The 11,841-nt window shown below is 43.6% G+C and overlaps 2 non-coding genes across 2 annotated transcripts; both read left to right on the top strand.

Annotated features, from left to right (window-relative positions):
- Positions 1-4,546: 4,546 nt before the first annotated feature.
- LOC123570834 (U6 spliceosomal RNA) lies at positions 4,547-4,653 on the top strand. The gene has a single exon (XR_006695048.1). It is a non-coding gene; the product is annotated as a U6 spliceosomal RNA (small nuclear RNA).
- A 6,112-nt stretch (positions 4,654-10,765) lies between these two features.
- Positions 10,766-10,875, top strand: LOC123570898 (U6 spliceosomal RNA). Its single transcript, XR_006695112.2, has one exon. It is a non-coding gene; the product is annotated as a U6 spliceosomal RNA (small nuclear RNA).
- Positions 10,876-11,841: the final 966 nt, after the last annotated feature.

The following is an 11,841-nucleotide window of genomic DNA, read 5'->3' as shown; positions in this document are numbered from 1 at the left end:
TTTTGTATTTTTAGTAGAGATAGGGTTTCACCATGTTGGGCAGGCTGGTCTTGAACTTTTGACCTCAGGTGATCCACCTGCCTTGGCCTCCCAAAGTGCTGGGATTACAGGTGTGAGCCACCATGCCTGGCCAGATATTTTTCATTTTGAATGCCGCTTAAAAAAAAAAAAAAAAAAAAAAAAAGATAGACCAAGCACAGTGCCTCATGTCTGTAATCTTAGCACTTTGGGAGGCTGAGGTGGGAGGATCACTTGAGCTCAGGAGTTCGAGGCTACAGTGAGCTACAGTGAGTACAGTGATTATGCTACTGTACTCCAGCCTGGGGGACATTGAGACCTTGTGTTGGCACAACAAAAGAGTGAAATATCAGAATTCATAGTCTAGAAGGAAAAAAAGTGAAGTATTCATGGGAAGAATTTATTGTTGCATGAGCAATCAAGGCAACTATATGAGTGAAAGAATCAAGCAAAAAAGGAGAAAATAAAGTATAAACATATGATCACATTTGTGCATTTATATAAAAGTCTGTATGCAAAAAGAGATTAAAACAATTTAGTGGACAAGCAAAAGGAAAGATATATGAATCACCTGTAATTCTGACATTCTGAGATCATGTTTTAAAGTATTTTCTTCTAGTAGATATCTATGTATTTAAATATTTAAATATTGGCTGGTCCTGTAATTCCAGCACTTTGGGAGGCCAAAGCAGGATGACCACTTGAACCCAGGAGTTCAAGAGCAGCCTGGACAGCAAAATGAGACCCCATCTCTACAAAAAATAAAAAAATTAACCAGGCGTGATGGCATGAATGTGTGGTCCCAGTTAGGCAGGGGCCTGAGGCAGGAAGATTTTTTGAGCCTGGGAGGTTGAGGCTGCAGTGAGCCCTGTTCCCTCCACTGCATTCTAGCCTAGGAGACAGAGTGAGACGTTGTCTCAAAACAAAAAACAAAAGCAAAATCCCAAGTTAAATATAGACAAAATTGTAACATATTGTGTATATTGTTTTATATCCTGCTGTTTAAAACCATTACCATGACTGGGCTGGATGGCTCATGTCTCTAATCCTAGCACTTTGAGAAGCTGAGGCAGGAGGATCACTTGAGCCCAGAAGTTTGATACCAGCCGGGGCAACATAGAGAGAGCTCCTCTCTATTAAAGAAATTTTAGGCTGAGCACGCTGACTTACACCTGTAATCCCACTACTTTGGGAGGCCAAGGCTGGCAGATCATTTGAGGTCAGGAGTTTGAGACCAGCCTAGCCAACATGGTGAAACCCTGTCTCTACTAAAAATACAAAACTGAGCCAGTTGTGGTGGCGCACACCTGTAGTCCCAGCTACTTGGGAGGCTGAGGTTGCTTGAGCCCAGGAGTTGGAGGCTGTAGTGAGCTATGATTGTGCTACTGCACCCTAGTCTAGGTGACAGAGTGAGACGCCGTCTCAGAAAAAAAAGAAAGAAAAAAGAAAAAAAGGGACAAGAAAAGCAGAGAGTTGTAAAGTTAAATTATTTTCCCAAGGTCCACTGGCCAGGAGGGACTGGGGCTGAGATTCGTGGGTCTATCTAATCCTAGAGCTTGAGTGCTCATCACTCTGCAGTACTGTCTTCTTTATTGACCTGGGACCAGATCTGGCTTCAGGGTTTGTCAAATAAGGTCAGTGTGTCCTGTCACTCACCAGGGTAAATTACATAGCCAGTATGGTTGCTAGTCTTTTCTCCTTTTATAGTTTGGCAGATGGTTATTGACATTCTTGTAGTACTATACGGTGATCTCAGACAAATCCTGTAGTAGGAAACCAAATCAAAAAGGTCAGAATGTCCTCTGAGAGACAGTAGAAAGAGCCTGGTTTCTGTGTACCATGCTAAAGGTATGAAGTGGTCATGCCCTTTTTCCTCCCCAGTTGTGAGGCTTAGACTGTCTGAGAGTTACATCCATCATCTCTTTGCTTCTGAGTCATCAGTGAACAGAAAATTGAGGACAATCAGTAGACACAGGGGACAAGGAGTGGGATGTTCTATAATAAATGGTGGAAAGGAAGCACAATGTCCATTAAACAGGCAGGTGATATTAACCAGGTACATGACAACACTGAAACCTATTTTATTTTTAAATAAGAGATGTGAACCCTGAAACTCCAACAGTTGAGAAGCTAAAAGTTAAAAGGCATGAGAATATATTTTGTGCAATCCCAAATTTATAGGCTTGAAGAGAACCACAACCTAGAGTGCCAGGAGCAAACAAACTACTTTAAAGACACAAGCTTTTTATTTTTATTTTTTCTTTAGAGGCAAGATCTCACTTTGTCACCCAGGCTGGTGTGCAGTAGTGTGATCACAGCTCACTGCAGCCTCAAATTCCTGGCCTCAAGCAATCCTCCTGCTTCAGCCTCCCAAGTAGCTGGGACTACAAGCAAGCAACTGACACATCTGGCTAATGTTTTTATATTTGTAGAGATGGGGTAGTCTCACTATGTTGCCCAGGCTGGTCTCAAACCCCTGGCCTCAAGTTATCCTCTTGCCTTGGCCTCCCAAATTTCTGGGATTACAGGTGAGAGCCCCTGCACCTGGCCAATGTGCCCTTTTTTTTTTTTTTTTTTTTTTGAGACGGAGTCTCGCTTTGTCGCCCAGGCTGGAGTGCAGGGGCGCAATCTCAGCTCACTGCAAGCTCTGCCTCCCGGGTTCACGCCATTCTCCTGCCTCAGCCTCCCAAGTAGCCGGGACTACAGGCGCCCACCACCCCGCCCGGCTAGTTTTTTGTATTTTTTAGTAGAGACGGGGTTTCACCGTGTTAGCCAGGATGGTCTCGATCTTCTGACCTCGTGATCCGCCCGTCTCGGCCTCCCAAAGTGCTGGGATTACAGGCTTGAGCCACCGCGCCTGGCCTAATGTGCACTTTTTAACTGAGATGCCCAAGCTTTCTAATCACAGTTCTAGTAAAATGGCCATGAAGAGTCCATTTTGGTAGGGGAATTAGAGCAGAATGACAAATAACTGCACATTCTTGCTGGCCCAGATTCTACATTTCTTTGTTCTGATGATGAAATTTTAAAATTTTTATAAAGTGGCTGCCCAGCTGGAGGGAGGTTTAAGGAATGCTTTCCCTTTAGTTAGTTCATTAAAAGTAAACACAGTTTTGTGTTCTTTCCTAAATCCAGTCCCAGTACTGTGGTTAGTTAGGCTTGTCTGCAGCTAATCATTGTATCAGAGATTTGGGGTGTCAGTTAATGGGCTAATGATTTGAACAACTGACATTGAATTTCTTTTCATAGTAACACCTAAGGTAAGCTCCATTCCTTTATGATTAGGATGGATGCCAGATTTGACTTCTGATTTGGCTATCTGATGAACTAGAGGCATTTAACAAAAAAATTAATGTGACTTTGCTCTACACCATCTTTGGATAAAGTCCTCAGTTTTGTATTCAGTACAGCACTAAATATTCTTTACACAGTTTGTTGAGAGACTATTTTTAAAAATCAGCCTTTATGTAAGAAAAGTATAGGTTATTCTTTCTTTCTTTTTTTTTTTTTTTTTTTGAGATGGAGTTTTGCTCTTGTCACTCAGGCTGGAGTGCAATAGTGTGACCTCCGCCTTCCGGGTTCAAGCAATTCTCCTGCCTCAGCCTCCTGAGTAGCTGGGATTACAGGTGCCTGCCACCACGCCTGACTAGTTTTTGTATTTTTAGTAGAGATGGGGTTTCACCATGTTGGCCAGGCTGGTTTCGAACTCCTGACCTTAGGTAATCCGCCCACCTTGGCCTCCCAAAGTTCTGGGATTACAGGTGTGAGCCACTGCGCCTGGCCAGGTTATTCCTTCTTTCTTTCTTCCCTCTCTCCTTCCCTCTCTCTCTTCCTCTTTCTCTCTTTCTTTCTCTCTCTCTCTCTCTCTCTCTCTTTCTTTCTTTCTTTTCTTTCCTTTCTTTTTGATGGAGTCTCACTCTGTCACCCAGGCTGGAGTGCAGTGGCAGAATCATAGTCCACTACAGCCTTGAACTCCTGGGCTGAAGCAATCCTCTCACCTCAACCTCCCAAGTAGCTGGGATTACAGGTGCGTGCCATCACACCTGGCTACTTTTTGCATTTTTAGTAGAGACGGGGTTTCACTATGTTGGCCAGGCTGGTGGTGAACTCCCAATCTCAAATGATCCACCTACCTCAGCCTCCCAAAGTGCTGAGATTACAGGTGTGAGCCACCTTGCCTGGACAGGTTATATTTTCTTTTTTTTTCTTTTTGAGATGGAGTCTCGCTCTGTCACCCAGGCTGGAGTGCAGTGGTGCGATCTCGGCTCACTGCAAGCTCAGCCTCCTGGGTTCACGCCATTCTCCTGCCTCAGCCTCCCGAGTAGCTGGGACTACAGGCGCCCACCACCACGCCCGGCTAATTTTTTGTATTTTTGGTAGAGATGGGGTTTTACCATGTTAGCCAGGATGGTCTCGATCTCCTGACCTCGTGATCCACCCGCCTCGGCCTCCCAAAGTGCTGGGATTACAGGCGTGAGCCACCGCGCCCGGATGACAGGTTATTTTTTCAATTAAAACAATAGATTAAGTGCTCGCTTCAGCAGCACATATACCAAAATTGAAACAATACAGAGAAGATTAGCATGGCTCCTGTGCAAGGATGACATACAACTTCATGAAGCATTCCATATTTTAAAAATTAACACAAAGAAAACACACACACACACACACACAAACCCCTATAGATTAAAATATATTCTGAATCCGGCAGGTGTGGTGGCACACACCTGTAATCCCATCACTCTTGGGGGCTGGAGCAGGCAGATTGCTTGAGCTCAGGAATTCCAGACCAGCCTGGGCAACATGATGAAACCCCTTCTCTTTTTTTGTTAAAAAATTTTTTGTTAAAAATTTTAATTTAAAATGTGTATTTAAAATTAAAAAATATATATATCCTGAATCCATCATTAAGCAGCTCATGTTCTATCTCTGTCTTACTCTGCGGGCATATCATTAGGTTATTGTCCTCTTGAAGACATTTCTTTTGGTTTTCTTTTTTCTTTCTGAGACAGGGCCTCCTATTGCCCAGTTTGGAGTGCAGTGTTGCAGTCTTGGCTGGACCTCCTGAGTTCAGGTAATCCTCCTACCTCAGCCTGCCTAGTAGCTGGGCTACAGGCACGCACCACCATGTCTGACTAATTTTTGTATTTTTCTGTAGAGACAGAGTTTCACCATGTTCCCTAGGCTGGTGTTGATCTCTTGAGCCCAAACGATCTGCCTGCCTCTGCCTCCCAAAGTGCTGCGATTATCCTCATGAGCCACTCTGTTCAGTTGCCCTTGGTTTTCTTAAGTCTCAAGTAACAGAAAGCCCAGACAACTGTCTTCAACAATAAGAAAAATATACTCTCCCTCACCCAATAAGAGATTCAAAGGTGGGGCAGCCCCAGTGCTGCTTAATCCATGGCTCAGTGACCTCATCAGGGCCCCATTTCTTTCTATCACTGTCATTGTCAACGTGTTGACTTATCCTGTGACAGCTTTCGTTGTTGCGGGGTGGCTGCAGCAATTTTAGGAATCACATTGGAATAACAACAACAACAAAAGCAATGTCCAATGCAAGAAATTAGGGTATTCTGTTTACTCTTTCTTTTCTCTCTGTCTCTCTCTCTCTCTCTCTTTCTTTCTTTTCCTTTTTTTTTGAGACGGAGTCTCGCTCTGTTGCCCAGGCTGAAGTGCAGTGGCCGGATCTCAGCTCACTGCAAGCTCCGCCTCCCGGGTTTATGCCATTCTCCTGCCTCAGCCTCCCGAGTAGCTGGGACTACAGGCGCCCGCCACCTCGCCCAGCTAGTTTTTTTTTTTTTTTTTTTTTTTTAATAGAGGCAAGGTTTCACCGTGTTAGCCAGGATAGTCTTGATCTCCTGACCTCGTGATCCGCCTGTCTCAGCCTCCCAAAGTGCTGGGATTACAGGCTTGAGCCACAGCACCCGGCTCTTTCTCTCTTTCGTAGACAGAGTCTTGCTCTGTCACCAGGCTGGAGTGCACTGGCACAATCTCGGCTCACTGCAACCTCCTCCTCCCAGGTTCAAGTGATTCCCCTGTCTCAGCCTCCTGAGTAGCTGGGTCTACAGGCATGCACCACCATGCCCAGCTAATTTTTTGTATTGTAGTAGAGACTGGGTTTCACCATGTTGGCCAGGAAGGTCTTGATCTCCTGACCTCGTGATCCACTTACCTTGACCTTCCAAAGTGCTGGGGTTACAGGCATAAGCCACTGCGCCAGACCCTCTTTTTTCATTCCAGAAAAGAAATACTCCAAATAAAGCCCCTGGAAGTTTTCTCTTTTTTTTTTTTTTTTGATGGAGTCTCTCTCTGTCACCCTAGAGTGCAGTGGCACAATCTCGGCTTACTGCAACCTCTGCCTCCCAGGTTCAAGGGATTTTCCTGCCTCAGATTCCCGAGTAGCTGGGATTACAGGTGCCTGGCACCATGCCTGGTTGATTTTTTTTTTTTTTTTTTGTATTTTTAGTAGAGTTGGGGTTTCACCATGTTGGCCAGGCTGGTTTCAAACTCCTGGCCTCAAGTGATCCACCTGCCTTGGCCTCCCAAAGTGTTAGGATTACAGCGGTGAGCCACCATGTCCAGCCAGGTTCCTCTTTATGTCATTGATGAGATACTAGTCACATGCCCACCCCATAAATCAGTCACTGGGAACGGGAATGGAATGGCCATTAGAATATTCAGGATTTATCCTTGAGCTGAGCTCACTATAGGGTTACTTTTCGTTTTCTTTTCCTTTTTTTTTTTGAAACGGAGTCTTGCTTTGTTGCCCAGGCTGGAGTGCAGTGGTGCAATCTTGGCTCACTGCGGCTTCTGCCTCCCGGGTTCAAGCTGTTCTCCTGTCAGCCTCACGAGTAGCTGGGACTACAGGCACACGCCACTATGCCTAGATAATTTTTGTATTTTTAGTAGAGGGGTTAGACTATGTTGGTCAGGCTGGTCTCAAACTGCTGACCTGATGATCCACCCGCCTCAGCCTCCCAAGGTGTTGGGATTACAGGCGTGAGCCACCGCACCTGGCCTTATAGGGTTACTTTTTTAGAGAGGAAAAATTGGGTGTCTGTTGGCAAGGAAGAAAGAGAATAGGTTGGGGTAAGCAATCAATACTGCGTGCCATGTCCCTTAAATGTTTTTCTCTTGCCCTCGGTAACACCTATGACATTTTAGCAATCATTAATTTCACGTAAGTAGGCAGGACAGAGTTTGCAGAGTTGGAATGGGACAGTCTGTTTGTGGAGGACTTAATATCCTGAGGCAGAAAGGAGGCTTACATGCAATGAGGCAAGAGAAATGTACGTGGATCATTTAGCTTGAGTTCAAACCTATCAGCAAACCATTTCTTAACCAACTGTGTTAAGATATGATGTACAACAGGTGAAAGCCCTGGTAACCAGAAATAAACCTGAATCCATACAAAAAGCTTAGAAAGCCTGTATTTCCCCAGGATTTTATGCCAGCAATACAGAAGCTATAAAAACTGCCACCAACTGACCAGGGCACCTTAATGACCTGGGCAGTCATTATCATAATGCACCGAGAGATTGCAGAAAGAAAACAAAATTGGTCTCTGGGTATGGTGGCTCATGCCTATAATCCTAGCACTTTGGGAAGTCAAGGCAGGAAGATTACTAGAGTGCAGGAGTTTGAGACCAGCCTGGGCAACGTAACAAGATTCTGTCTCTACAAAGAAAAGAAGAAAAATTAGCCACGTGTAGTGGCAATCGCCTGTGGTTCCAGCTACTTGGAAGGTTGAGGTGGGAGGATGGCTTGAGCCTGGGAGATGGAGGCACAGTGAGCTGTGATTGGGCCACTGTACTCTGCCTGTGTGACAGGGTGAGACCTTGTCACAAAAACAAAAATAAAAACAAGAAAGAGAAAAGAAAATTGAGCTTGTCAGAACATTCACAGAGAACTGGCAGAAGGTAGAATAAAAATGTATGTGGTCCTCATATATAGATATTATCTCATTTGAAAATTCCACTCCTGTCTTCTATCTAATAATAATAGCAAACATTGGCTGGGCTCAGTGGCTCACGCCTGTAATCCCAGCACTTTGGGAGGCCGAGGCGGGTGGATCACGAGGTCAGGAGATCGAGACCATCCTGGCCAACATGGTGAAACCCTGTCTTTATTAAAAATAGAAAAATTAGCTGGGCATGGTGACCTGCGCCTGTAGTCACAGTTACTCAGGAGGCTGAGACAACAGAATCACTTGAACCCAGGAGGCGGAGGTTGCAATGAGTCGAGATTGCACCATTGCACACCAGCCTGGGTGACAGAGGGAGACTCTGTCTCAAAAAAAAAAAAAAAAAAAAGCAAAAAAAGCAAACATTTAAATAGGAATTACTGGGGACCTAACCCTGTCCTACACACTTTATATTAACTAATTTGTTCAACAACCCTGTAAGGTACTATTATTATCATCACTCCCATTTTAAAAATGAAAGAAGAACTGAGGAACAGCCAGGCATGGTGGCTCATGCCTATAATCCCAGCATTTTGGGAGGCCAAGGTGTGCAGATCACTTGAGGTCAGGAGTTCGAGACCAGCCTGGCCAACACTGTGAAACCCCATCTCTACTAAAAATACAAAAATTAGCCAAACGTGGTGGTGCGTGCCTGTGGTCCCAGCTATTCCGGAGGCTGAGGCATGAGAATCGCTTGAACCCAGGAGACGGAGACTGCAGTGAGCTGAGATCATGCCACTAAACTCCAGCCTAGGCAACAGAACAAGACCCTGTCTTAAAAAAAAGAAAGAAAAGAAAAAAACTGAGGCACAGAGAGATTGTGAAGAGATTGTAAGTGGAAGAAACAGAGACTCCATTATTTATTTTTTGCCCCTAGCCACTATTCCCTATGGCTTCTTTTAGGAAGCTTGAGCCTGTCAAAGATGCCACTTTGATAAGCTTTTGCCTTAACAAGTTATTTCACTTAACTCTAGTAAAGAATGTTATACTACATGAGCATGTTAAATAATTCTTTGACCATTAGTTTTCTTACTAGTTTTTTTTAATGATTGTTTTGTGTTTAACAACATTCTCTAAGTTTAAATAGAAAATTCAAGCAAGACTTCAGTTAACACCACTGACAAAGAGCTAGAAATCATACATTGTTCATTTGTATGTGTGTATGTGTGTGTGTTACAAGGGGACCTTCTACTGTGACAATAAATAATCTTAGAGGCAATGATAATTATATTTGAATGTGCAAGTCACTGTTTTTTTAGAATACCCTTAAACACATAATTAGGTCTTTTATTCTTATATTCTAAAAATGTTTAATTAGAAAAGGTCTGTTCATCAATGGATGAATGGATAAACAAAATACGGCCTATATACACAATGGAATATTATCTAGCCATTAAAAAGAGTAAAGTTGGCCGGGCGTGGTGGCTCATGCTTGTAATCCCAGCACTTCGGGAGGCTGAGGTGGGCAGATCATCTGAGGTCAGGAGTTTGAGACCAGCCTGGTCAACATGGAGAAACCTTGTCTCTACTAAAACTACAAAAATTAGCCGGGCGTAGTGGTGGGCGCCTGTAATTCTAGCTACTTGGGAGACTGAGGCAGGAGAATTGCTTGAACCCAGGAGGCAGAGGTTGCAGTGAGCTGAAATCATACAGCTGCATTCCAGTCTGGGTGACAGAGCAAGATTCCATCTCAAAAAAAAAAAAAAAAAAAAAAAAGTGAAGTTGTGCTATTTGCAGCAACATGGATGGAACTGGAGGTCATTATGTTAAGTGAAATACGGCAGGCATAGAGAGACAAATATCTCATGTTCTCACTCATACGAGGGAGCTAAAAAGTAGATCTTATAAAGATAGAGAGTAGATTAGTGGTTACCAGAGGCTGGGAAGGGTAACAGGGAAAGGGGGATAAACAGAGGTCGATTAATGGGTACAAATACACTTAAAAGAAATAAGACCTGGTGTTCGATAGATCAGTAGAGTAACTACAGTTAACATTAATTGACTGCCCATTTAAGTTTGTTTCTGTTTCCGTTTGAGACAGGGTCTCCCTCTGTCACTCAGGCTGCAGTCCAGTGGCACAGTCAGGCCTCACTGCAACAACTTCCCACACTCAAGCAATTTTCCAGCCTCAGCTTCCCAAGTAGCTGGGACTACAGGGTGTGCACCACCAAGCCTGGCTAATTTCTGTATTTTTTTTTTGTAGAGAAGGGGTTTCACCATGTTGTCCAAGCTGGTCTCAAACTCCTGGGCTCAAGTAATCTGCCCTCCTTGGCCTCTCAAAGTGCTGGGATAACAGGGGTGAGCCATCACACCCGGCCAGGATAGAATAATTAAAATAGCTATAAGAGAATAACTTGAATGCTCCTAGTATAAAGCAAAAATAAATATTTAAGGTGATGAATATCCCAGTTATCCTGATTTGATGGTGTAAATGTATCAAGTTATCCCATGTACTCCAAAATATGCGTCTCTAATATGTATCAATTAAAAAGTAGTGCTCGGGCCAGGTGTGATGGCTCACGCCTGTAATCTCAGCACTTTAGGAGGCCAAGGAGAGTGGATCATTTGAAGTCAGGAGTTCAAGACCAGCCTGGCCAACATCGCGAAACCCCATCTCTACTAAAAATACAAAAATTAGCCAGGTGTGGTGGTGCACACCTGTAATCCCAGCTACTCGGGAGGCTGAGGCATGAGAATCACTTAAACTCGGGAGGTGGAGGTTGCAATGAGCCAAGATCCCACCACTGTACTCCAGCCTGGGTGGTAAAGTGAGACTCTGTCTCAGAAAAAAAAAAAAAAGTTCTCATATACTAAAAGCTGGAACAATACAGAGCAGATTAGCATGGCCCCTGTGCAAAGATGACACACAAATTTGTGAGGTGTCCCATATTTATTAAAAATTTTTAAATATGTATTTAAAAAAAAAAAAGGTAGAGAACAGTGGCTCACACCTGTAATTCTACCACCTTGGGAGGTTGAAGCAGGAGGATCGCTTAAAGCCAGGAGTTTGAGACCAGCCTGCGTAATATAAAGAGAACCCATTTCTAAAAAACATTGTTTTAAATTAGCCAGATATGGTGGCACATGCCTGTAGGATCAGCTACTCAGGAGGCTGAGGCAGGAGGATTGCTTGAGCCCAGGAGTTTGAGGCTGCAGTGAGCTATAATTGTGCCACTGCACTCCATCCTGGGTGACAGAGCGAGACCCTATTTAAAAAAAAAAAAAAGATAAATAAATAAAATGACTGTCAAATTGAAAAAATAAATAAATAAAATATCCCCCAAAAACACACAGAAGGTTTTTAAGTGACCTAGCAGTACAATGGAGCTATGGCATGGGACTCATGGCAGCTATTCCAAAACCTGGAAATAATTCAGATAATCTTTTGCAAATGGAATTAAATACATACTTTGCTTTATTTGATGGATTTGTTTTTAAAAAGTTAGATGTAAGCCAAATTTATCAAAATAAAAACATCCTATTTACTGTTCAATGCAAGCTTGCATTCCTTGTGTAAAATGGAAAATCCTTCTGCAGTGTTGATATCTACTGTTCAATTGATTTGTCTTAAAGTTTGCAACTTTGAATCCTTTCTCCTCCTTTCTTCTCTCATTTTCTATCCCTCTCCAACTTTGTTTTGTGTGTTCGCTCACTTACTTGAACAAAGTGCATATCCAAATAAGTTACCTAAGATTGACTGCCATAAATCTGAAGCCTTTGGGCCATATTTTAAAAATTATTAGGTTGGGTGCGGTGGCTCACGCCTGTAATCCCAGCAATTTGGGAGGCGGTGGTGAGTGGATCACCTGAGATCAGGAGTTCAAGACCAGCCTGGGGAATATGGTGAAAACCAGTCTCTA

Source organism: Macaca fascicularis, chromosome 1 (genome assembly GCF_037993035.2).
Source record: "Macaca fascicularis isolate 582-1 chromosome 1, T2T-MFA8v1.1".
Classification (NCBI taxonomy): domain Eukaryota; kingdom Metazoa; phylum Chordata; class Mammalia; order Primates; family Cercopithecidae; genus Macaca; species Macaca fascicularis.
Note: the sequence above shows the minus strand (reverse complement) of the source record. Positions and strands in the feature narration are given on the sequence as shown.